The sequence below is a fragment of the Lissotriton vulgaris genome, chromosome 6, assembly GCF_964263255.1.
Source record: "Lissotriton vulgaris chromosome 6, aLisVul1.2, whole genome shotgun sequence".
Taxonomy (NCBI): Eukaryota; Metazoa; Chordata; class Amphibia; order Caudata; family Salamandridae; genus Lissotriton; species Lissotriton vulgaris.
The window spans coordinates 1587422693-1587446651 of NC_141694.1; the positions used below are offsets into that span (position 1 = coordinate 1587422693).

General features: G+C 40.2%; 1 protein-coding gene across 3 annotated transcripts in view; it reads left to right on the forward strand.

Annotated features, from left to right (window-relative positions):
- The window catches only part of FSHR (follicle stimulating hormone receptor), a 1773743-nt gene that overhangs the window by 849968 nt on the left and 899816 nt on the right, over positions 1-23959 (forward strand). The gene's annotated exons all lie outside the window — the stretch shown is intronic.

The window sequence follows — 23959 nt, forward strand, 5'->3', positions numbered from 1 at the left end:
TCTGCCACAAAGTCCTCTCCAGAGGATCAGAGAAGAAGTAGTCATGTGTTACTTCTTCACTGAAGAAGCACTTGGAAACCATCCACCCTGTTTGTTTCACACAAGAGATGATGAAGCACCAAAAAAGAGAATAAGCAGCAAGTGATGATAGAAGTCAAATATCTACTTCTGCAGGAGTTGTATTGACCACTCCACAACCTCTGATTGTTCAGTAGTTGGCGGATGCAGGCATCCACTGTTGAAAATGCATGACGACTCTTTGTGTTGGAGAGCTCTCCATTGATGCCATCAAGACTCTACTAAAAGCACCTAAGTGCAATTTTTTTGATGAGTTGTCCTGCTTGTGTTTCTTCTTTTAAAAGAAACACCACAATTGGACTCTTTTACTTCACAAAATTGTTCAGAAAAAAATAGTTCTCATGGAACCACGTATACTGGTTAAAAATAGAAAAACTGTATGTAGTGAACGTGATTACTTGTATAAATGTGTGTGTGATTAATGTTATTGTTGTGCATAAGTAGTGTCACAGTGAGTGGATGAGCTCATGCATAATACGTAAGTGAATGAACGACTGAAAAAGTAGTGCTTGGGTGATTTGATATGTGCATAATTAGTAGCAGAGTGAATGGATGACTGTATGCATAATACCTGAGTGAATAGTTGAGTATAAGAGTAGTGTTTTAATGATTGCATGACTGCATTTGTAGTGCCTGGGTCATTGTATGAGTGTATGTATAGTGTCTATGTGATTGCATGAATGCATGGGTACTACCTGAGTGAAAGGATGAGTGCAGGAGTACTGCCTGGATGATTGGATGGGTACTTGTATACTGCCTGAGTGAATAGATGAGTACATGGGTAGCGTCTGAGTGAGTGGTTGAGTGCAAGAATAGTGCCTGGGTGATTGATTGACTCCATAGGTAATGCTGGATTGGTTAGATGTGTGTATAGGTAGTTCTTCCTTGATTGTATGAGTGCATGGGTAGTGCCTGAGTGAATGGATGAGTGCATGGGTACTGCCTGAGTAAATGGGTGAGTGCAAGAGTAGTACCTGAGTGATTGCATGAGTGCATGGGTAGTGTTTACGTGAATGGATGACTGCCTGGTTGATTCCTTGAGCAACATGATGATAATTTTCAAATAGTCTAAAGGATCAACATTATTTATATTAGAAACAAATAACATATAAATAAACATTAAACATGTTTTTATGTTATCATGCATATTATATTATGTATTCGTACCTTACAAGTCATTCAGATACATTATTCAGTAGAAGTATTTTAGAGTAGTATTGTCCTAAAAAGCATTAAAACTCGTTTTAAACTTCAACAGTAGCTACTATAAAGAAGAAGAAAAACTATTATTTAATGATGATATATTACAGAAATCATAATAATATATTTTTAAGAACACAACATAAATGTAGAATTACATGACATTTTTAGTTTTCCCTTTTCGCTGTTCTCAAATTCCACTTAAGTTCACCATACATAGTGATATCAGTGTAGTATCATCATTGAACAGCAGGGGGAAAACTGTCAACTTGATTGATTGATTGTATAAGAAATTATTCAGCATAGAGCATCATTTTCAATATGTGTAGCTACGTGTTTTTCTATCCACACTTTGTTAATTACTTCCTTCCTCTACTTTAACTCTATTATTTATCTCAAATCATTTGCAACTGAATAATATCCTGTTGTGCTTGTTGCATAGCAGTTTCTACCTCATTTATGGCTATTTTTTGCTTCATTTTTGACAATTGTGTGTCCCAGTGGATCTTGTCTCAGCGGATCAGAAATGTGACTATTTTGAGAACATTTGTTCAATCTCATCATTTAACATTTGTAGATATGTAGAGAAAGTTGTGCACTGAATACTATGTTTACTTTCATTAAAAGAATCTTCATAGTAGTCAATATCTCCAAGTAACTCAGTTTCACAGCTTGAATATTTGCAGAAGGGCTGAATAGAAAAATTCCCTCTTATCTAGACTTTTGCAACTGAGTTTTCTGTGGTTAATAAGATTTCCTTTGGCATGTTTCACCAAACATTTGTCACATCCAATTACTGCAAAGTTTTCTTCTTTTATATTTTTTGTAACTTTTCTTTCAAAGCTTTAATGTTAAAGTATTTCATACATAGATGGGTTTTCGAGGTGTGACTCCTTTTCAGATAGTATGGATACAACATAATACTTTTAACAATATCTGTACTTTCTGGTTCATTCTCTGCTAAGTATTCTACCTCTTGTAAAGATTTCAATACTCTATTTTATGTGGAGGCAAGACCTAAACTTACCCAAATGATTCCTCTTGACTTTGAGTATAAACTGGCAGAGCTTAGGCGATCTGAACATTCATAGGATCAAATCTCTCAATGGGAAAGCATTATCAAGCTAAAGCTGTACAATTTCTTACTAAGACTCTTCTCTTGTGAAATTTCTTTCCACATTTCTTTCATCTCTTTCTTTCCAGATTTGGTTATATACGATGTAACATAGCGAGCAAAAGCAATTGAATTTTCTGCAGCATATTGAATATCCGTGTTTACATTCCACATTTTCAAAATAACTGGATTGTAGTCATTAATGTACTTTGAATCTACGGTTCTTTTTAATTTATATTTATTCTTTGGAGATTTCCGAGTTATTGTAAGCCTTACTGCTTACAAAAAATCTATTAACTCTTCCTTTAGAAATTATTGGATGTGTGAATCAAAAACAACATTTTGTATACAATTTCCCTTTACACTTATATTTTCGTCAACAGTATTTCCCATATCTATGACTTTGAAACCATAAAACTTGTTGTCTCAAGCTCTTTTCTCCTTCTCTTGGAATGGCAGATTTAGCATATTGTTCGATGAAAGACAAAACAGTTTCATCAGCATCACTTCCAAATGTTGGAGCATTCTTCATCCTTAATAGCATGTGTATATGAAGAGCACCTCCCGCTTGGTACTCTTTGCCCCAAAAGAAATCAGTTACTTCCCCAAGAATTAGAAATATTTTTATTGCAGATAAATGACATCATACTTTAAATCCTATGCTTAAAATACCTGCAGACAATTACTGGAACCAAGGAACAGAGTTCTCCAAGTGTCTTCAATTAAATATTTTTAACATTTTAATTTGCGTTTCCATTTTGTAGAAATTCAGGTTAATTGTCACATGCATATTCAGCACAGCTAAGTGTTACAAACCATGGAGATGTATCTAAGTTTCTCAACATTTATTTAAGTTCACCATGATAACAAAACCAATATTCATTGGTACGACATTGACACACCATCATATTAATTGAGTATACATTTTCATATCTTTGTTGAACTTTGCCCATGAATTCTTTTGCAAAAAGATGTGGAAGATGAACACCTGTTTTTAATATATGGTTCACTGCATATGAAAGTGCAGACAAATCACTTTGAAACAGAAGATGAAATATATATGGAATGCACTGTCAAAATCTTGGATCTTCAGAGTACAATCATGTCGAGCGATATTCTGACAGCTCGCTCATCAAATTGTCCATCTTCTCCAGTGGGGAACAGCTGTGGAAAACAACGAGCTTCTATACTTTTTTCCCATACACTCATGAGAGTTCCCTTTGCTGCCTTCATTTGAAATAAATCAATACTGTTTTGAATCATTTCCTTCAAATGTAGAGGATGTATAGTATAATGTTCATAAATCTCTTCACTTTTGGACTTGTCCACGTTTTCTATTTGGCCACTTGAAATTTCTGTTTCATCTTCTAGGCATATTACCTTTTTCTTCAACATTTACATTCTTATAATAAATAACATTCTGTACCAAATATAAGGTAGCCTTTTGAAGTTTATTAATATCTACAAACTCTTGCCAGATTTTTCAACTCTGTGTTAGTACACCATTTACTAAATAACTACTGGCTCATTTTCCTCTCTGTCTACACCAACAATTTCAATATTTTTCCTGAAATCTAAAGGTAAGTAAACAACTCTTCTTTTCAGACATCTTTGTAAATCTGTTGGTGGCAACACCTATTTTAGGCTCCTTACAGACTGTAGCCTGAAATGGATGCACAGATTGTATAAGAATGGAATCATATGCATTCAAATCTGCCAGTTCCTGAAGAATAGCTACCAACTCTAATTTGGTATGTACTGCTCTAGCTGGCATTTTGTTCTCTTCTAATTTGTTGTAACAGTATTTACAAATAACTTGATCAGTAACCAACTCAAACTGACCTTCTACCAACAAATAAGCACCACATTGCTTCCACTTATCATTGTTTTCCTTTTTCCTTTTTAAATATAAATCAACATTCCTAGTTTGACTTCTATAGTAAGTTTGTCAACAACAAATACAAACATAGTTTGGTTTTTCAGATGAATCTGTCTTAAACTGTTTAATTTCTTCTGCAAACTCATCAATATTAATGTATTTCACCTGTACTTCAACACCTACACTTATCAAGCTCTCACTTTCTCTACACTCCTCTTGTGAACCAAGAAAAAAGAAACTGTATATCATCACAACTTTTTGTACATCTGATACTGAACTGTGCAAAAGAGCTGTGTTCATTTCACTTAACCATAATTGCAGGACTTTTTACACAGTAGAGTCTCCTTACTAACTTCCGCATTTCTGAGTGGTGTACTGCTAACATTAAGCTCTTTGACACACTTTTCTTGAAAGACAAGCCAGAGAATGACCCTGCAAGTTAGTATATTGTCTTATTTTACATGGATCTAGTCCTTGTACCATTTAATCTTCTGTTTAAGACTTTTTTTGGCATATCATTTAAACAAATTCTTAATATGTCAATAAATTCCTGTTGAATACTGCAAATACTGGTACAATCACACTTATATACAGGAGCTTGTATATGCTTCCCTTGAACTTATTCAGCTATTACTTCCACACTACTAACAACCCTTTTTTGTTTTCGAATGGTATAACCATCATTCATCTCATAGCATAGACCACTAATACCAACTGCATGTACTAATGTGTTCTGTTGAAAATAGCTTTCTATATTAAAGAAAGGCTCAGTACTAGAAGTGTGCTTCATAAACACCAAAGTTGTATCCAATTTTAGTTCTACAAGTGTGCTTCATATACACAAACGTTGTATCCAATGTTCTGATTCTCTCCTATATTAATATAAATCATTTTTGTTTTATTTCAAAAGCTTTATCTACTACACTTTCAATCGGTGGCTTTTTCTTGTAAGCTGCTGATCTCTTTTTATACTTTTTACAATTTGTAAATACATTTTGATTCACTCTACTTAGAATCATACTTACAAGTAGCTCTTTACATTGTTTTTGTCTTTTTGTAAGTTTGTTTTCCCATCCAAGTTTTTTTTAGCCTCACAATTGTTCTTTTCCTTGTGCTTTCTTGTAAAAATATTCTTTTTCATTTACATATTATTGTCTTTCTTTAATCTCTCTGCAATAGTTTTGAGAAATTGTTTAGTACTCCTACCAGAACAGACTTTATCCTGAGTAACATTTTGGTATTTTTCTAGTGGACTCTATTTAGTTTTGTTTAAGTACTTCTGTTTTCTTTTTCGTCTTCTCTTTTCATGTTTTCTTGCCATCTTTAACATGAAATCCAAACAAACCCATTTTCAAAAAAACAAAGAATAGTTTCATTAGTTTATTATATCAATTAACAATTTTTAATTAATGACATCTCAATATTCATAATAACTAGTTACATTGCTTTACCCTTTATAACTAGTAAAAAAATAAAAGTGTAGAAACAAGCAAGACAACTGCAGAAAGAGGAAAAAAGGTGCTGAAAGAAAAAGAGAGGGACAGAAAGAAAAAGAAAGGTTTAGAAACAGCGAAAAGAAATACACAAACAACACAGCTACTAAAAAATATGAGAAAAGCAGAAAGAGGGGACAGAGGAACAGAACAAGACAATAGAGGGGCACAAAGAAACAACAGAGGTGTACAAACATGCAAGAGGGGTGCACAAAGAGGCAAGAGAGATGCACAAAGAGGCAAGAGAAGTGCAATACATGAAAGACGGGTACAGAAAAAGCCAAAGAGGTGCAGGAAGAAGCTTGAGAGAAGCAGAGAAAAGTGTATAAAGAAACAACTGATGTTCGAAAATAAGCAACAGAAGTGCAGAAAGAAGCAAGGCAACAGCAGAAAGAGGAAGAAATGTACAGAGAGAAGCAAGTGAGCTCCAGAAACAAGAAACTCAGATGAACAAAGAACTAAAAGAGGTGCAGCAACAGTCAAAAGAGGAAGAGAAACAAGCAAGAGAAGTACAGAAAGAAGCAAGAAAAGTACAAAAAAAGCAACACCAGTGCAGAAAGAAACAAATGAAGAGCTGAAAAACGCAAGAGAGGTGCAAAAAAATGGCTAAACGGGTGCAGAAAGGGACAAAAGGAATGCATCAAGAGGCAAAAGAGGTGAACAAACAGTCAACAGAGGTGCACAAAGAGGAAAGAACAATGCTGAAAGAGACAATAGGAATGCTAAAAGAAGCAACAGAGGTGCTGAAAAAGGCAAGAGAGGTGGGCATAGAGGCTAAGAGGTACAGAAACAAGTAACAGAAGTGCAGAAACAAACAAGACACATGCAGAAAGAAGCAAGAGAGGTGCAAAAATTAAAAAGAGAAGTGCCAAAAGAGGTAAGATGCAGAAAAAAACAAGAGATGTGCAGAAAGAAGCTAGAGAGGTGCACAAACTGATACGAGAGGTACAAAAAGAGGGAATACAGGTGCAGATAGAGTCAAGAAGGTTGCAGAAACAACCAAGAGAAGAACAGAAGGAGCCAAGATAACTGCATAAAGAAGTTAGACAAGCACAGAAAGTGAGGTACAGAAACATTGAAAAGGGGTGCAGAAAGGGACAAGAGATGTACAGAAATAGGCAAGAAAAGCGCAGAAAAAGGGAAGAGGGGTGCAAAAATAAGGAAGAGGGATGTAGAAAGAGACATGAGAGTATAAATGGAAGCAAGAGAGGTGCAGAAAGGGGGCAGAGGAGTGCACAAAGAGGCAACATGGGGGCAAAAATAGGCAAGATGAGTGTCAAAAGAACCAAGACAGGTGCAGAAAGTAGCAAGACAAGTGCAGAAAGAAGCAACAGAGGTGCACCAAGAGGCATGAGTAATGTAAAAGGATTCAAGAGATCCACATAAAGGAAAGTGAGGTGTAGAAAGACACAAGAAAAGTGCACAAACACACAAGGGAAGTGTAGAACCAGGCAAGAGAGCTATAGAAAGGGAAAAGAGGGGTGCAGAAAGAAGCAAAAGAGGTGCTGAAAGAAACAAGAGAAGTGCAGAAAGAAGCACCAGAGGTGCAAAAAGAGATAAGACGGGTACAGAAAAAGGCACGATAAATGCAGAAAGAAGCAAAAGAGGTACAGAAACAGTCAATAGAAATGCAGAACAAAGCAAGAGAACTCCCGAAAAGTAAAAACAGCAATCTTTGCAATGTTACTGTTGTAAGTCTCACCATGTTCCTGAAAACATGCATAGATGCATCTCTACCTTGTCCTGGTACCATTATACATATTAGAAACATACAAATAGTTGTATACCTGAGTTACACACATGTAGCATCTTCTGATGTATACCACATGTAAAAAAACATGTATAAGTAGAGACATACCTCAGTCACAAGACCATGCATACCTTTAAACTTGACAGACTGCAGTTCCCATACCAATCAGAAACCTACATTTATGCGTCATACTTCAAGTATACCTTTCCACAGACTCATACAAAGTAGACTAATCACTAATCCCTCTAACAACATGTCTTAAACCTCACTTTTTTCTTGCAGCTTCACCATTCACCCACTGCTCAGAATGTTGGGCTAGCCAAATATAAAACAGCAAGCCTTCCCATGTTACTGTTGTAACTCTCACAATGTTGCTGAAAGCATGCATGCATGTGTCTGTACCTTTTGCTAGTGGCATCATACATAAAATAAACATACAAATAGATGTATACCTGTGTTTTATACGTCTAGCATCTTCACATGCATAACACGTGTGAAAATACATGTACAATTAGAGACGTATCTCAGTCACAAGATCATGCAGTCCATTAAACTTCACAAACTGGTCTTCTAATTTCAAGCAGAGACCTAAATCTATGCAGCGTACTTCTAGTGCATCTTTCCACAGACTAATACGTAGTAGTCTATTCACTGATCCCTCTGCCAACACATCTAAAACTTTACTTTTCTCCTGCAGCTTCACTATTCAGCAACTACTTAGAGTGTAGGGCCTAGCCAAATATAAAGCAGCAACCCTTTGCATGTCTCTGATGTAACTCTCATCATATTCCTGAAAGGATGCATGCATGTGTCTGTACCTTTTGCTAGAGGTATCTTACATAAAAGAATAGTACAAATAGATGTATACCTGTGTTTTATACGTCTAGCATCTTCAGATGCATAATACATTTGAAAATACATGTAGAAGTAGAAACATACCTCAGACACAAGACCATGAAGCCCTTTAAACTTGACATACTACATTTCCCATTTCAAGCAGACCTCTAAATTTATGTGGCATACTTCAAGTGTACCTTTCCACAGACTCATACGAAGTAGCCTAATCAGTAATCCCTCTGCCAACATGTCTGAAACCTCACTTTTCTCTTGCAGCTTCACTATTCAATAACTACTTAGACTGTTGGGCCTAGCGAAATATAAAGGAGCAACCCTTCACACGTCTCTGTTGTAACTCTCAGCATGTTCCTGAAAGCATGCATACATGTGTCTGTACCTTTTGCTAGTGGCATCATACATAAAAGAAACATACAAATAGATGGATACCTGTGTTTTATACATCAAGCATCTTCACAGGTATAACACATTTTAGAATACATGTAGAAGCAGAGACATACCTCAGTAACAAGACCATGAATTCTTTAAACTTGACAGTCTACACTTCCCATTTCCACCAGACACCTACATTTATGTGGGATACTTTAACTTTACTTTCCTCTACTATATTACACATATTAGTTTGCACATCCTATTTCAATTGACATTTCAGTAAAATAAAACAAACTATTATACATATTTGTACATTTCGTAACATACTTAAAACATCACACTTCTCTAATAATGTCCAAACATTAAAAATAATGCTTTCAAAGTAAAAGATATCACAATAAAGAACGTAACACTACTACACAATAAAGAACGTAACACTACTACATAACAAACCTTACAAATATGTAACTCATCTTTAAATTAGTAATGCAGAATATGAAATATCAGAAACTCATGAAAGATTTTCTTATTCACACAATAAATGTAATGCATCACTCTCAACAAGGTAAAACCAGTAATGGTAACCTTTTCCTCTCCCTCTGCGCACCAATAAATGTAAGTAACAAATAAAATTGCTTACTTCATTATTTCAAATTTTGAAACACATTTCTATTGGTTACAGATATTAACCCTTTATAAGTGTCTTCTAAAAGTGCCCAAACTGGTTCTATAATTTACTAGAGTTGCGACTCCACCACAGTGCCGCAGTGTTGAATTGTGATGTAGCCAAGATCCTGATGGGAGTTAAAAAACCTATTTCCAATATTACTAGTGTTATCTTTTAACAACACACTACTTCTAAACATACTACTGATTTGGGAAAATATTATTTAGTAGCATATTACTTATGCATAAGTTACCATTTCACATTTTAAAACCACAGTTAAGTTTCAACCCTTCTCTATTCTGTTTAATCCTAGTATCCATAGTAACACTTTCAGCAACATTCAACTGTACCAGAAGGTTGCAAGTTCACCACATTTTGAAATTCACCTCACAAGCTTACAAATGCAAATAGCAGGAGTAGTTGACTTTTGCAAAATATTACCTTATCCCATCTACTGCACCTTTCAAACATTTTTAATAACCAAGCAAAAACATGCTTCTTCAGGTAAGTAACATGCATCCTATTTTTGACTGCACCATGTTAATGAACAGCCAATCAGTTATCGTTTTTCTCAAAAGGAGCATGTTATCCACGATTTTAGATACCTCTTGTTCTACCAACTGACTACCTCAGCTACAGACATCTTTTCATTCCTCCCTAACATCCCTTTAAGATGCTTACAGTATGGATTGTGAGGCACATCTATGTTTTCTGGTGCAAAAAGTATGCTGAACACAGAGGTATTGACAAAGACGTAGGTTTGAAAAATGTGGATAATTAAATGGATTGCACAGAGAGGATTAACCTGGCACCATTTGATGCCTTGGGTCAAAACCTGTATTTAACTCCAATCCCCTGACCTCATGATTGTGCACTTTGGTGGAAATGACATAGGCACTTTGATTGGAGTAGGGTTGGACATCCTAATGAAGGATACCTTTGCACAATTGATGTTGATTTTGCCTCAAACTGTCTTTATATACTTTAATATATGCCAAAGACAGAAATGGAAGTGGTCAAATGAATTCTGTCCAAAGATTGAGAAAGCTAGGAAGAATGTCAATAAAGCTGTTTCTGCTTACCTCAGAGATCATAGATGTGCTCCGTCTTTAACAACAAACTACGTTCTGATATGCATGACATCTACAGAACTGATGGAGTTCACTTCACACATGAAGGGAACAGAGTGTTTCTCAACAACCTTAAGCTGTGCATCAGCACTTACATGTAGCTCCAACAAAGTCATAATGAAAACAAAAGCTCTGTTTAGAGCCACGCTATAACTCAACAGTGAATCTTATTTATTTTTTAACATACATACTCTTTCTAAATATTTTCGGGATTCGGGCACTGGTTGCGAATTCACAAAACAAAAGCAGAAATTTGATGTACTACAACACAATACACTTTTGAAGTTTAATTTTTAATTTATATATTTTATATTATTTCTAACTCTATCATATTTAATGTGAATATTAACTTCAAATTCATTATCTCTATAAAAAAATTCACAAATGCAACGCCACCTTCTGAATTACATACTATTAAATGATTTATCCGAAGTGGATCCGCGAGTCCACCGCAACGTTACACTGGGGGCCGCACTGAGAGCAGGTATCATTTAAAGACACTGTGAAAAATACTGCCCTAAATTGCTAAATTATTACACAGCATGCGTGTTTTGAATACAAAACGCCATGCGGCGGACTTCCGAACAAGAGCTACTATAGCTGAAAGATGCTAAAGGATACTAATTCTGATAGCAACAACACCTTCAAAGATGGCTGTTTGCTGGCTGAATAGGAGTGAATGGAAACAGGACTATTTGTCTCCATAGCAATTGATTTGTGAGCCAATGGAAGCAATCGCATATGTTTTTTAAATGAGTAGGTGACCTGACATGAGAACTAGTATTGAGGAAGGCAGTTGTGCTGATTAAATAATTCTTTTATTTAAATCAATATATTTAAAAGAAATACATATTTAATTAAACTTTAAATGAACAGAGCTGTTGCGTTAATATTCAGCATAAAAATATTTTAAAATATTTTTCTCAAGTTTCATTAACTTTTTACTTTTTGCTGTATTTTACCAGGAGGAGCTCTCCGCTCAGTGGCGGAGATCTTATGGTAAAGTATAACTTTAAATTTGAACTTATGTCCCCAAAAGTTCTGTGAATCAGACCCTAATAGAATAAAATCAAGTAAATATGCATTCATGTCAGAAATCTCATAATTTTCAAACAGTGTTCTATAAATATCAGATCAGGAATATTATAAACTGAACACTTTCTCAGAAGGACTGATACAGGAGGCAATATAGCAAAACATGAGAATTTGTATCTACATACATCATTCCACAAGTAGTAAAGTTATTCGGATGTTGCATATTTTTCCATTGCCCTGTCATTTCATTTCATTTCATTTCATAAAGCTTTATTCGGATCATTTAAAAAACATGTCCATAAAAGCACAAATAATACAGACATTTCATACAATTTCATAGAAAGAACATAAAATAAAATATAAAAATAAAAATTGACAATTACAGACTAAATATATACAGTACAGACCTCAAAGAATACCACATATTACAAAAGCATCCAGAGGGGGATGGAATAAATATTTAAAAATATACATGTAATTTTAAAAACACATACTTTTCCTGGCGCTAATCGCTCTTAACAAAAAGCATGCAGTAAAAAAGCAAATGTCCGGATGGTTCAAGTTAAAAATCAATTTCATAGCCTCCGTTATGTTTCTCACTCCAAATCTAATGAATAATGGCTTCAAATAGAATTTCCGAAGCTCAATGTACAAATCACATGTTAACAAAAAGTGCTTAGTGCATTGTTCAGTTCTATTGTCACATTTACAGGGACCAACAGGGCGCATTTTAATATTAGGCCACGCAACCAGATAATGTACTGTACCCATCCTCATTCTGGTTAGTACAAACTGGTGCGAGGTTCTTGTCACCTGAGATAAATATGGGCTAAAACCAGTGAATTCATTCAAGCTTTTGTATAATTCACAAGTAGTTAACTTAGAATCCTCTAAGAGATGCTTTTCATTACAGTGATTTAAAAAGATTGTTTTCACATCAGATTTGGGGATTTCCGAGAGGCTGTGGGGGTCCGTTAATACATTGATCCCGAATAATTTTTGTACACAATCAATGATATATTTGATCCACGGGATCTTTAGGTGTTGGTCCAGTAAAAGGCAGTCCTTAATGATTGCTCTATTCAATGATGTACCATCACTGAGCCAGATAGAGCGCCACAGTAGTATGGGCCTTAGCATGATCAGATCGCTTAATGCTTGGATCCCTGTTTCTTTGTGAACCAAGGAATTGGAAGTAGACTTGGGTAAACATAAGAGCCTTTTCAGGAAGAGGTTCTCCTCTACCTGCAGGCTCCTTGCATATGACACACCCCAAACTCCTGCCCCGTAGAGGGCAGCAGAAAGACATTTTGCTTGGTAAATATTTAACATGTCTTTAATGCGTCTATTCCCCAATTTCTTGGCAAACAGAAAGACCCCATTGGCACTCCTAATCATCTTAGTTCTGACCACCTTATGTTCAATGTCCCAGCTCCCATTTTTAGAAAAGGTTATTCCCAAATAACAAAAGTTATCGACCTTTTTCACTTGTTCCCCATCGATAACGTAGTGGGTTTTACATCTTTTTTTGACTTTTTCAGAACAACATTCCATTACATAAGTCTTAGCCCTATTAATGACCAATTTCCTGTTCTTAATAAAGGATACAAAACAATCTATTAAACGTTGGAGACCCAGGGGAGTCCTAGACAGTAACACTGCGTCATCCGCATAGAGTAGTACAGGTATGTTAAAGTTATTGACTCTAGGGGCGTCTGCAGCGACTGCCTGCAGGGCAGATTCGACCTCGTTAATAAAAAGGGTAAAAAGCAGGGGTGCTAAAACGCACCCCTGTCTGATACCCCTTCCTATCCCAAACTTAGTAGTACATTCCCCGTTGGGTCCATAGCGGACGCTGGTGCGAAGTTTTTCATACAATCAGGCTAAGAAATAAATAATTCCTTCAGGAGCACCCATTTCCAGTAATTTGGCCCATAATATTGCGTGGTCTACCAAATCAAAGGCACTACTAAGGTCAGCAAAACAGAGGTAAAGCGACCCTTTTTTCGCCTGGGTATATTTTCCCACTAATAGCTCTAAATTCAGACACTGTTCTATGGTACCACGGCCTTTCCTAAAGCCAAACTGACAGTTACTTAGTATCTCGTTTGATTCAGCCCACTCTTCAAGTCTTACAAGGAGAACCCTACTCATAATTTTAACTGAAGAATCCAATAAGGATATGGGTCTATAATTTTTAGCATCCCCCCGATCTCCTTTCTTGAAAATAGGGATGATTATTGACTCTTCCCAAGTGGACGGTATGTTACAGCAAATAGCTGCATTGAATATTTTGGTAAGCAGTTGGCCCCAAATATCTGGCGCAGTCTTGTATACATCTATGGGGACGCCATCTGGCCCCTGGGCCTTACCTCCTTTACTGGCTCTTATACTAGCCATAGTCTCACTGATGGTAATATCTAAGGCTAGGATAGGCCATCTATCGCCATTGGTATCTGATAGATTACTAGAGTCAAAGATTTTAGAATAATGCTGGATCCATGAATCCATGCTCACGTTAGCAGTGAGTTCTGGGACCTTGTCATCTTTTAAGAATGGGCTATTCACCGTGGACCAGAACAAGGTACAATTATTCGTGTCCCCTGCTTGGGCGAGATTGTCCCAGGCTACTTGCTGTAATTCAGCTTTTCTACGTTTGAGGGTCGTATTAAATCCCTGTCTAAGTTGGACCACCAAAGCTTTGTCCCTTGGTTTAGCTGCAAGGGCCTCTTTAAGTTCCTTCCGGGCATTTGAACAAGCATGGTCAAACCAACCCCTAGGGCCCCTTACTTTAGACCCAGCCTCTTTGGTAAATTTTTTGTTGATGATGGAATTAATACTGTTAAAGTGATCAATACTGTCAGACGAGGTGTCTTCCTTTTCTAAGATTGCCGTGATATCCATCAGACAACTAGAAATAATGGAATCTGATATTGCAGCAGCTTTTTCTCCTTTCCACCTCAGTCTATAACCATTCTGTCTATGGGGTTCAATATTATTGATAATACCTTGTTCACAATCATGATTATTATACCAGAAGGTTAATTCAGTGCACAAACAGTTATGGTCACTCAACATAATATCTATCACCTTGGGCATCGGACATAGCGGGGCAATAGTTGATGACATGCAAATAAAATCAATGACGGTATTAGCGCCCCTTCCTTTAAAAGTTGGTATATTTCCACCCATGTCATTTTTAGCATTGTCCATGACTTCCAGGTCATAATGAGTCATAAAATTATTCAAAGTTTCCCCATAGGTGTGATGGGGAAAATGGACTTCAGCCTCCCCCTGTCGGTTATACACACCACAAACCTTCTGGGTAGATAATGGGCACACAGGTACATTAAAATCCCCCACAAAAATATATTCAAAAACGCTGTTAAAATTCCTCACGAAGTTGTTCACTGCTGTATCTAATTCATTAATTGCTGTGTGTCTAGTGTTATCAAAAACGTTGTTATAGAAATTTATCAGTAAAATGTTTTTGCCAGTTTCTTGTGTAAGCCATAAGATTTGCGAATGCGCCCCCACATTAACAAATTTTTTCACAAGAATAGGTAGTTTGACAGAAATTAACACCAACAAACCGCCCTTAGCTCTACCGTGAATTGAGGGCGATGCTGGGAGTTCATAGGACACATATCCCTCAATGCCTTTGAAATTTTTACTCCAGGTTTCCTGGAAACACAGGATGTCAAACAAATACACAAAATCATTCCAGCCTAAGGCAACCTCCTTGGCCATAATTCCCACAATGTTCCAGCTAGCAATGTAACAGGTAATCTTTTCTTTTTCTTTGCTAGCATTTGGCAATTCAACACTAGATAAGGGCATGTTATTCTCTATATTAAAAAGCTCTATGTTAGGTGTAAGAATTGGGATATCTCCCCCAGTCAAAGTACAGTTCAAACATACAGTACCCGTTTCTTCAATTAACAAAGTGTCTTCTTCATTTGGAGTATTAAACCCTAGAACCCTGGGAGATTCAACCTCATGTCAATCATTCTGGTCTAGGTGACTCAGGGACTGGAACCTATTCTGAGTAGGGACCTGGTAAACCATTCCGTTATCAAACGAAGAGGTGTTACCCAATGGTACAAATGGATTGGGGGTATGAATTAAGGGAACATTCCCCCCGAACATAGGGTTCCCCATATGCAGCGGTGGGTTGAATGGACCATTTTGTGAGCCAAAAAAGAAGTTAGGCATCATTGGTCTGTTCATCATAGGTGGATAGGTACAGTTACTCGGAGCCCTCTCCTTACAGTTTAACGGAGGTTGCCCACCGAGGTGGTTATAGAAGTAGCCCAGTGGTCTAGCGATTACTTCAGTCTCCGACTGTGTAATTGCGGCCGCTCTAAGCAAGACTGTTGCCACGTGTTGTGGGTGTTTAAAATTTATTATCACACAATCCCCCCGCCAGTTTTTTTGGTGTTACCTATCCAGTTGACTCTTCTGATGGAGATAATTTGGTCAGAATAGCCGACTGGGTAGCCACAATGACGGTTAAGCCAAGAAATAGTTTTATTTCTCAGAGAATCAGGTGTCTCATAGTCATTTGGGGACTGAGTGAGAATGGGGACGTTAGTTAAAACCACCACATAAGGTACACAGTCGGGTGGTAGATCGACTGGACGTCTACAAGTCCTAATGGGCACCCCGTTGGATCCTCCTATAGTATCAGTTGGAACTAGCACCGCAGGTGCTGATACTTGCGTGTGTGCTTGCATGGGGGCTGATGGTTTAATACCCGGCAAAGTACTTAAACCCCCATTATTTGATTGGTTTGAGGATCTTCCCACCTCCTGAGTAGATACGGGTGGTGGTTTCTGTGGTTTTGGTTGTTCTTTTGAGGAGTGTTTCCTGGTATTAGGGGGGGGGGGCACTAGCAGAGTGCTGCTCCTTATCCCTGCTGGGAGCAGTAACGGGACAGGTTGACTTTTTAATGTCAGCTAGGGACTTTTCCAAGTTGTCTGCATGCTTACCCACCAAACCCCTTAACCTAGCTACTTCCTCCTGGAGATCTCCTATCTAATTAAGCAATGGCTCTACCACCATACTAAGTTTACTGAGAATAGTATTCGTTAATGAGTCAATTTGGTCAGGCCTCAAGAAAGCATATTTATCTAGATTCGGGGTTACTAAATCATCTGTATGTTCCGGTTGGGTCGTATCTTTTTTTCTTCTAGAGATATGACTACCTCGCTTGGGTATAGGTTTTCTACAAGCTCGCATGAATTTGGAAGCCCTCCCGGATTGCTGAGGTGTCCCCCCAACATTATCACCTTGGTCATCTTCCCCCATAATTGACTTGTCTGAGGCCTTAGTCGCTTCGACGTTTATACTGGTGATGCTATTATCAAGTTCTACAGGAGTAACATTAACAATAGCAATATTATCAGAGTTTACATGATTATTTGCATCGACGGGCAGAGTCAATGGAGGGTCTGCAATAGTACTTTTCCCTAATGACTTCCTCCTGTCGCTGTTGATTTTAGACACCACTTTCAGTAGATAATTATCCGGCAATGTACTTTGGACTGACATTTCTGGTATTGCTTTGACTGTAACCAGTAAGCTGTGGGTTAAAATACAAGGGGAAACAAATGGCTTTTCCACGGATTATCCTTCAATGGTACTCACAGTTCGTGCCAAGGGGGGTGGCCCTGCCCGGCCTCTTCTGGCCCCTGAGGGCCACAGACGGCCCCGCCCTTGTCCCGGGCTTCTCCCGGTCGCTCCCGCGCGCGACTCGCGGGGCGAGAGGGGGTGTCAGGCTTTTACTGGCGCCTCCGGGCGCTCTGCTCGCGTCACCGGAGCGCCGCCGGCCAAGGGGTTGCTGGGGAGTGTGGTCCGTTGGCTTCGACCGCCTCCTGCTGCCTCCCGGCGTGTTGTGCCCCTCGCCGTTTCCCTCACGGCACTGCCCGATGGCAGAGAGACAGGTAAGGTTCCTGGTGTTCCCCCTCGTGGCTCCCGGGGGGTCAGTCTTTTACTGGCGCCTCCGGGCGCTCTGCTCGCGTCACCGGAGCGCCGCCGGCCAAGGGGTTGCTGGGGAGTGTGGTCCGTTGGCTTCGACCGCCTCCTGCTGCCTCCCGGCGTGTTGTGCCCCTCGCCGTTTCCCTCACGGCACTGCCCGATGGCAGAGAGACAGGTAAGGTTCCTGGTGTTCCCCCTCATGGCTCCCGGGGGGTCAGGCTTTTACTGGCGCCTCCGGGCGCTCTGCTCGCGTCACCGGAGCGTCGCCGGCCAAGGGGTTGCTGGGGAGTGTGGTCCGTTGGCTTCGACCGCCTCCTGCTGCCTCCCGGCGTGTTGTGCCCCTCGCCGTTTCCCTCACGGCACTGCCCGATGGCAGAGAGACAGGTAAGGTTCCTGGTGTTCCCCCTCGTGGCTCCCGGGGGGTCAGGCTTTTACTGGCGCCTCCGGGCGCTCTGCTCGCGTCACCGGAGCGTCGCCGGCCAAGGGGTTGCTGGGGAGTGTGGTCCGTTGGCTTCGACCGCCTCCTGCTGCCTCCCGGCGTGTTGTGCCCCTCGCCGTTTCCCTCACGGCACTGCCCGATGGCAGAGAGACAGGTAAGGTTCCTGGTGTTCCCCCTCGTGGCTCCCGGGGGGTCAGGCTTTTACTGGCGCCTCCGGGCGCTCTGCTCGCGTCACCGGAGCGCCGCCGGCCAAGGGGTTGCTGGGGAGTGTGGTCCGTTGGCTTCGACCGCCTCCTGCTGCCTCCCGGCGTGTTGTGCCCCTCGCCGTTTCCCTCACGGCACTGCCCGATGGCAGAGAGACAGGTAAGGTTCCTGGTGTTCCATTGCCCTGTCAATTTTCTTAACTTTATATTTCGAAATCATGCCAATATAAATTATTTGCAAAATTATGAGAAGAAATGAATCCCAAATATGTTAGCAATTTAATAGTTATGCAAAGGGTAACTCTGGAGAGCGTTGAGTTAATGGGGATTAGAAATTGGCAAATATCAGAATAACCAGTAATTCAGGCTAAATTTCTCTCCTTTTACCAGATACTTTCAACTATAGGTTTTGGGTGCTTTCAATAAAGTAATATTACAAACACCTACTTTGCTAGATTAGTCTTTAATATTATTTAAAACAATTACAACAATAACATCCTCTGCTTATTATGCAACTCCTCAACAGTTGTAAAACTAATTACTTCCTGTTACCTAATGAATCGCATTGGCCAAAGTGAGTTTTGTAAGCTAAACCCTCACTACTTTTTTTTATGAGCATTGAAAATGATTAATAACTATAGCGCTTTGATGTGTAGACCACACTGTCAAACTTCACTTCTTTTAAACAATACAAGTGTACACTAAATTAGACCTATAAGAGAGTACCAAGCACACACTTTAATATGTTTCAATTCTTTATAATAACCACTGCCCCAGATACATGCATCACATAACAGATATGATGTAATTCATGAATATTTCTTCCTCGTGATTCACTCTATTCTACTCATGGGTATGGGGAGGTGCTCTATTTGTGGCCATGTTTAAATCTAAACTGTAATCCCTGATATTTAAAGATTGCAATTCCAATAGGAGGACAATAGATAGGCATTACTTTTGGGAAGAGATAAGCCACACAAGTCTAGTTTTAACAAACAAGCATGTCTCTCACCTCTGATGCACATCTTTGTAGATGTGTGAAATGAGAATTAAATTTGTCACCAACCAATAGCCACGTATCATTATGCAGAAGGCCACATTTATTCATCAATTAAAAAACCAATTTTTGTACGGTGATATATTTGAATGCAAAACTCTTTATGAATGAATGAATGAAGCAGTACTTGTATAGCGCTATCTACCCGGAGGCCTCGTAGCGCTAGTGACAGAAATTCAATTAGCAAGGGCTCAGGGCAGGTCAACAGAATGTGGTATACAAGTGTGTTTTTAAAGTTTTCCTAAAGGAGAGATGGTTTAAAGTTTCCCGCAGAGGCAGGGGGAGGGTGTTCCATAGCCTTGCCGCAGTGTGTGAGAAGGAGCGGCCACCCCATCGAGCCTTCTTGACTCTGATGGGAGTAGCCAACTGAGAAGAGCTGGACCGAAGAGAACGAGATGGAGCATAGGGAGTGACCAGGGACTGAAGAATTGCAGGGCCGGTGCGATGAAAGGCCTTGTGTAAAATACACATGGCCTTAAATTGTATTCTTCCAGCTATAGGAAGCCAGTGAAGTTCCCTCAAAGCATTCCTCGCTGACTGCCAACGGGGAAGGTTGTAAAGTAGACGGGCTGCACTGTTTTGGGCGACTTGGAGCCTGTGGATGGTATAGGCAGGAGCTCCCATATAGAGGACATTCCCATAATCCAGGCGGGATAGTATAAGGGCCTGGATCAGGATCCTCCTTGCCTGAAAAGGGAGCAGAGGGAGCACCCTCCGTAGCATCCTCATCAACCCAAAACAGGTAGCCGCAGTCTTCGTAGCTTGTACCGAAAAGTTCAGGTCGGTATCAAGCCAAATCCCTAGGCTTTTTATTTGAGGTTTGGGCGTGGGGGGTGGGCCTAAACATGGAGGCCAGGAGGATGCAAAACCCGAGGGAGAGGAATTGCCCAGCAAGATGACGTCTGTCTTCTCCCCGTTGAGTTTTAAACATGAGGATTGCATCCATCTGGAAACCGCCTCCAGACAGGAGCCTAAGGTGCTGGACGATCCCTCCTGGTGGTCTAAGGAGACCACCAGTTGGGTATCGTCTGCGTAGGTGACAATACGCACACCAAAGGGATGGACTATCCTGTCTAGGGGCTCCATGTAGACATTAAACAGAGTGGGGCTCAGGGAGGAGCCCTGAGGAACCCCACATCTGAGAGGGTGTTTAGGGGATGTCACCTCGCCCTCGAAGACCTGAAAGAAGCGGTCAGCCAGGAAGGATGTCAGCCATTCTAAGGCTGCGCCCGACACACCCATGTCCGCCAGGCGTTGTAAAAGCGTGACATGGTTGACTGTGTCGAACGCAGCACTTAGATCTAATAAGATAATGGCGACCTTTCCACCCTGGTCCAACACAGTTCTAGCTTCCTCCGTTACCGCTAGGAGAGCGGTTTCGGTTCCATGTCGAGGGCGGAACCCTGTTTGGGAGGCACGCAGGAGCCCATTTGATTCCAAATGGCTCATCAAGATGTTGTTCACGTGCCTCTCCAATAGTTTACTCAGCCAAGGGAGCAAAGAGATAGGGCGATAGTTCGCCAGGTTGTCCTGGTCCAGGTTGGGCTTCTTCAACAGAGCCCTCACCATTGCGCACTTCCATGACGGGGGTACGGATTTTGTGGTGATGGAGGTGTTGAGGACGTCCAGTATGACCGGGCGGATTATGTCCACTACCTTCAGAAGGGTCTGGGGGGATGCTGAGTCACTGGGTGAACCAGAGGTAATTTGAGAAATAAGTCTGTCCAGAGTAGGCATATCTAAAAGAGGAATGGTATTTAGCTGGCAAGGAGTAGCAATGGACAGGAAAGTAAGGGAAGAGGGGTCCGGGGTGCTATCGACTTCTCCAAAAGAACAGTATATAGTCTGAATCTTTTGGGAGAAAAAGTTCGCCAGGTTGATACAGCGATCCTGGGCACCCTCCACGGAGGGACATTCAGTAGGGGGAGAGGTAAGGGTTTTAACGATTTTGAAGATTTCCCTTGGGGCATTAGCGGCAGCCTCGATTTTGCTGCCATAATAAGAGGCTTGTGCTGTTTTTTGCTCCCGTTTATAGAGCCTAATGGCCGCTCTATAACTAGTTTTCTTGTCTTGGGAGTAATCTTGTCTCCAGGCTCTTTCATATTTCCGACAGAGTTGTTTCATCGATTTAAGGTTAGGAGTGAACCAAGGAGCAGGTCTCATTCTTTTAGTGACATTGGTAACTCGCACAGGGAGGACCATGTCCAGAGAGGAAGAGATCCAGCTATCGAAATTATTGGCAGCGATATTGGCATTCGGGGCTTTTCTCGGGGGGTCTCTGGCCAGTGCAGTTTCCCATTCAGAGAGGGGGAGTGAAGACCACTTCCTACCTCGCTGTTTAGCAAGATGACAGGTGGGGATGGGAGAATATGTATGCCAGATAAAAGGAACCAAAAAGTGGTCGGTCCATGGTAACGGAATCGGGGTTAGCACTGTAAGATCGTCGCTGTTGCTATAAATGTGATCCAGAAGATGGCCTCTATTGTGGGTTATATGAAATCCTTTTTGATGAAGATCCAGTGCTGAAAGGTTAGAGCGGAGCGTATTGGCTGCTGTATTGTGAGGGTCATCAAGATGCAGATTAAGGTCCCCCAGTAGAGTGAAGTTGGGTGAAGACAGCACAATGCTAGCAGCAAGATCGGTTATTTGAGCGATGGAGTTTTTTAAAGCACCTGGAGGGCGATAGGCTAATATTCCTGAAAAGGTGGTAGTAGGGGAGAATTCTAACGAAAAATGAACACTTTCGCAGGTAGGTGAGGTGGTAGGGGTAATACGGCATTTATAATTGTCTCGATAGACAATGGCCAGTCCCCCGCCCCTCCCGGTCTGACGGTCCAGCCTCTTGAGCGTAAAGCCCTGGGGAATGGCCCACCCAATCGCTGGATCGTTGTCTAAGTGAAGCCAAGTTTCCGTTAGGAAAAGTGCGTGGGGGTTGAGCTCTTCAATCATTGTATGTAATTCCGTGTGGTGTTTACATACGGACCTGCAATTTAGGAGATACAATCTCCATTCCAGAGCTGGAGAAGGGTGTGGGATACCTGTATTTAGGATAGAGGGATTCCAATTACAGTTCCTACAGAGATAATTAATATCAGACGGATGAAACAAATGGGATCAGACGGATGAAACAAGCACCTATTTTGTAGTGTAACATCGTAATGTCGCAATATCGATTGAGTAGTTATTTAATAGGGTTTGAAGGCGCCACAGGATTTGAGTAACACTTAATGTATTTATTATTACAGTATGAATCTTACGGTGCTAAAGAGTGTGGATATCCACTAAACTCCACCAGTTGGGCACAAAATCTCAGACGCAAATCTATTCCCCAGCACACATATATAAGTAAATGTTGGTTTCCCTCCAAGTAAAGAGAAGTACAATAAATAAATCACAAGATCTGTACAGTTCTTTTTCTCTTTTGTCTTGTTCATGTTTTTATTCTGGTTTTCTTGGCCACAACCAACACGTGTTTCATCGCTACAGGGTATGATCCCGTGACTTTCTCAATCCTACTCATTCTTAGTTATTTCTGGCAAATTTACATAATGTAAATTTGCAAGAAATAACTAAGAATGAGTAGGATGTGACAACAACTCAGACCATGGTTTTGTACCTTTATTTTACACAGCCTTGAGAAATTCGCGGAAAAAACCCTGTAGCGACGAAACACGTGCTGGTTGTGACCAAGAAAAGCAGAATAAAAACATGAACAAGACAAAAAAGAAAAAGAACTGTACAGATCCTGTGATTTATTTATTGTACTTAGCTCTTAACTTGGAGGGAAACCAACATTTACTTATATACCCGTGCTGGGGAATAGATTTGTAACATCGTAATGTCTACCGATTGTGTTTTTTGGCTTAGTTCTTTGCCCATTTTTTGTCATTACAATAGCTTAGTCCTCAAAACCCCCTGCATCTATTTTCTGTAAGATAATGCCAGCGAAGAAGGTCCTGATTACCATGGCGGTTGGACGGGCGCCCAACCGCCATTGTTTCTGGCAGGCAGATGACTCTCCAACAATGTGTCAGCAGTTCCACCTGTCCCCTTATGTCAGGACCGCCATGCAGGCGGTCTTAAAATGCCTTTTTCAAAAGTGGCTTACGCTGCAGCCAAGAAAAAGGGTTGCAGCACAAGCTTCTGTTGAAATTGGCACTTTGTGCACATCCATGCACCATGTGCCAGGCATCATGTGGTGCCTGGTACACAATGCATGTATGTGCCTGGTGGTACTGCAGGCACCCCATATGTCACTATGCAATGGCCCACAAGTTTGGTTGATGTCCCCAAAGTAAACAATTGAAAATATCCCACAAACATAATACCAAGCAGCATAGGAGTATATAAAAAACATAAAGAGCACAGCATAATTAAAACAGGTAAATCAGAACACAACACAACAACCACAGTACAGCACATCAACACAATTCAATAATACAGCAAACAAAAAACACCCAATAGCACAGGTAACAACATAAACACCAAAAACAAGATGCAACATAATACTTATTTAGAAACTTTCTTTTCACACATTACCACTTCGGTATATCAGTAGTAAAATATGTTTGCACCAGGCCCTGTGTTACTACCACCAAGGCCATGTAACAATGACGGCCAAAAATACTTTGTGATCCAGCCCTATTCACTTTTTCGGTAGAAATGTTTAGACTTTTAAAGATGTCTAGTTACTTTCACTCAAATACGA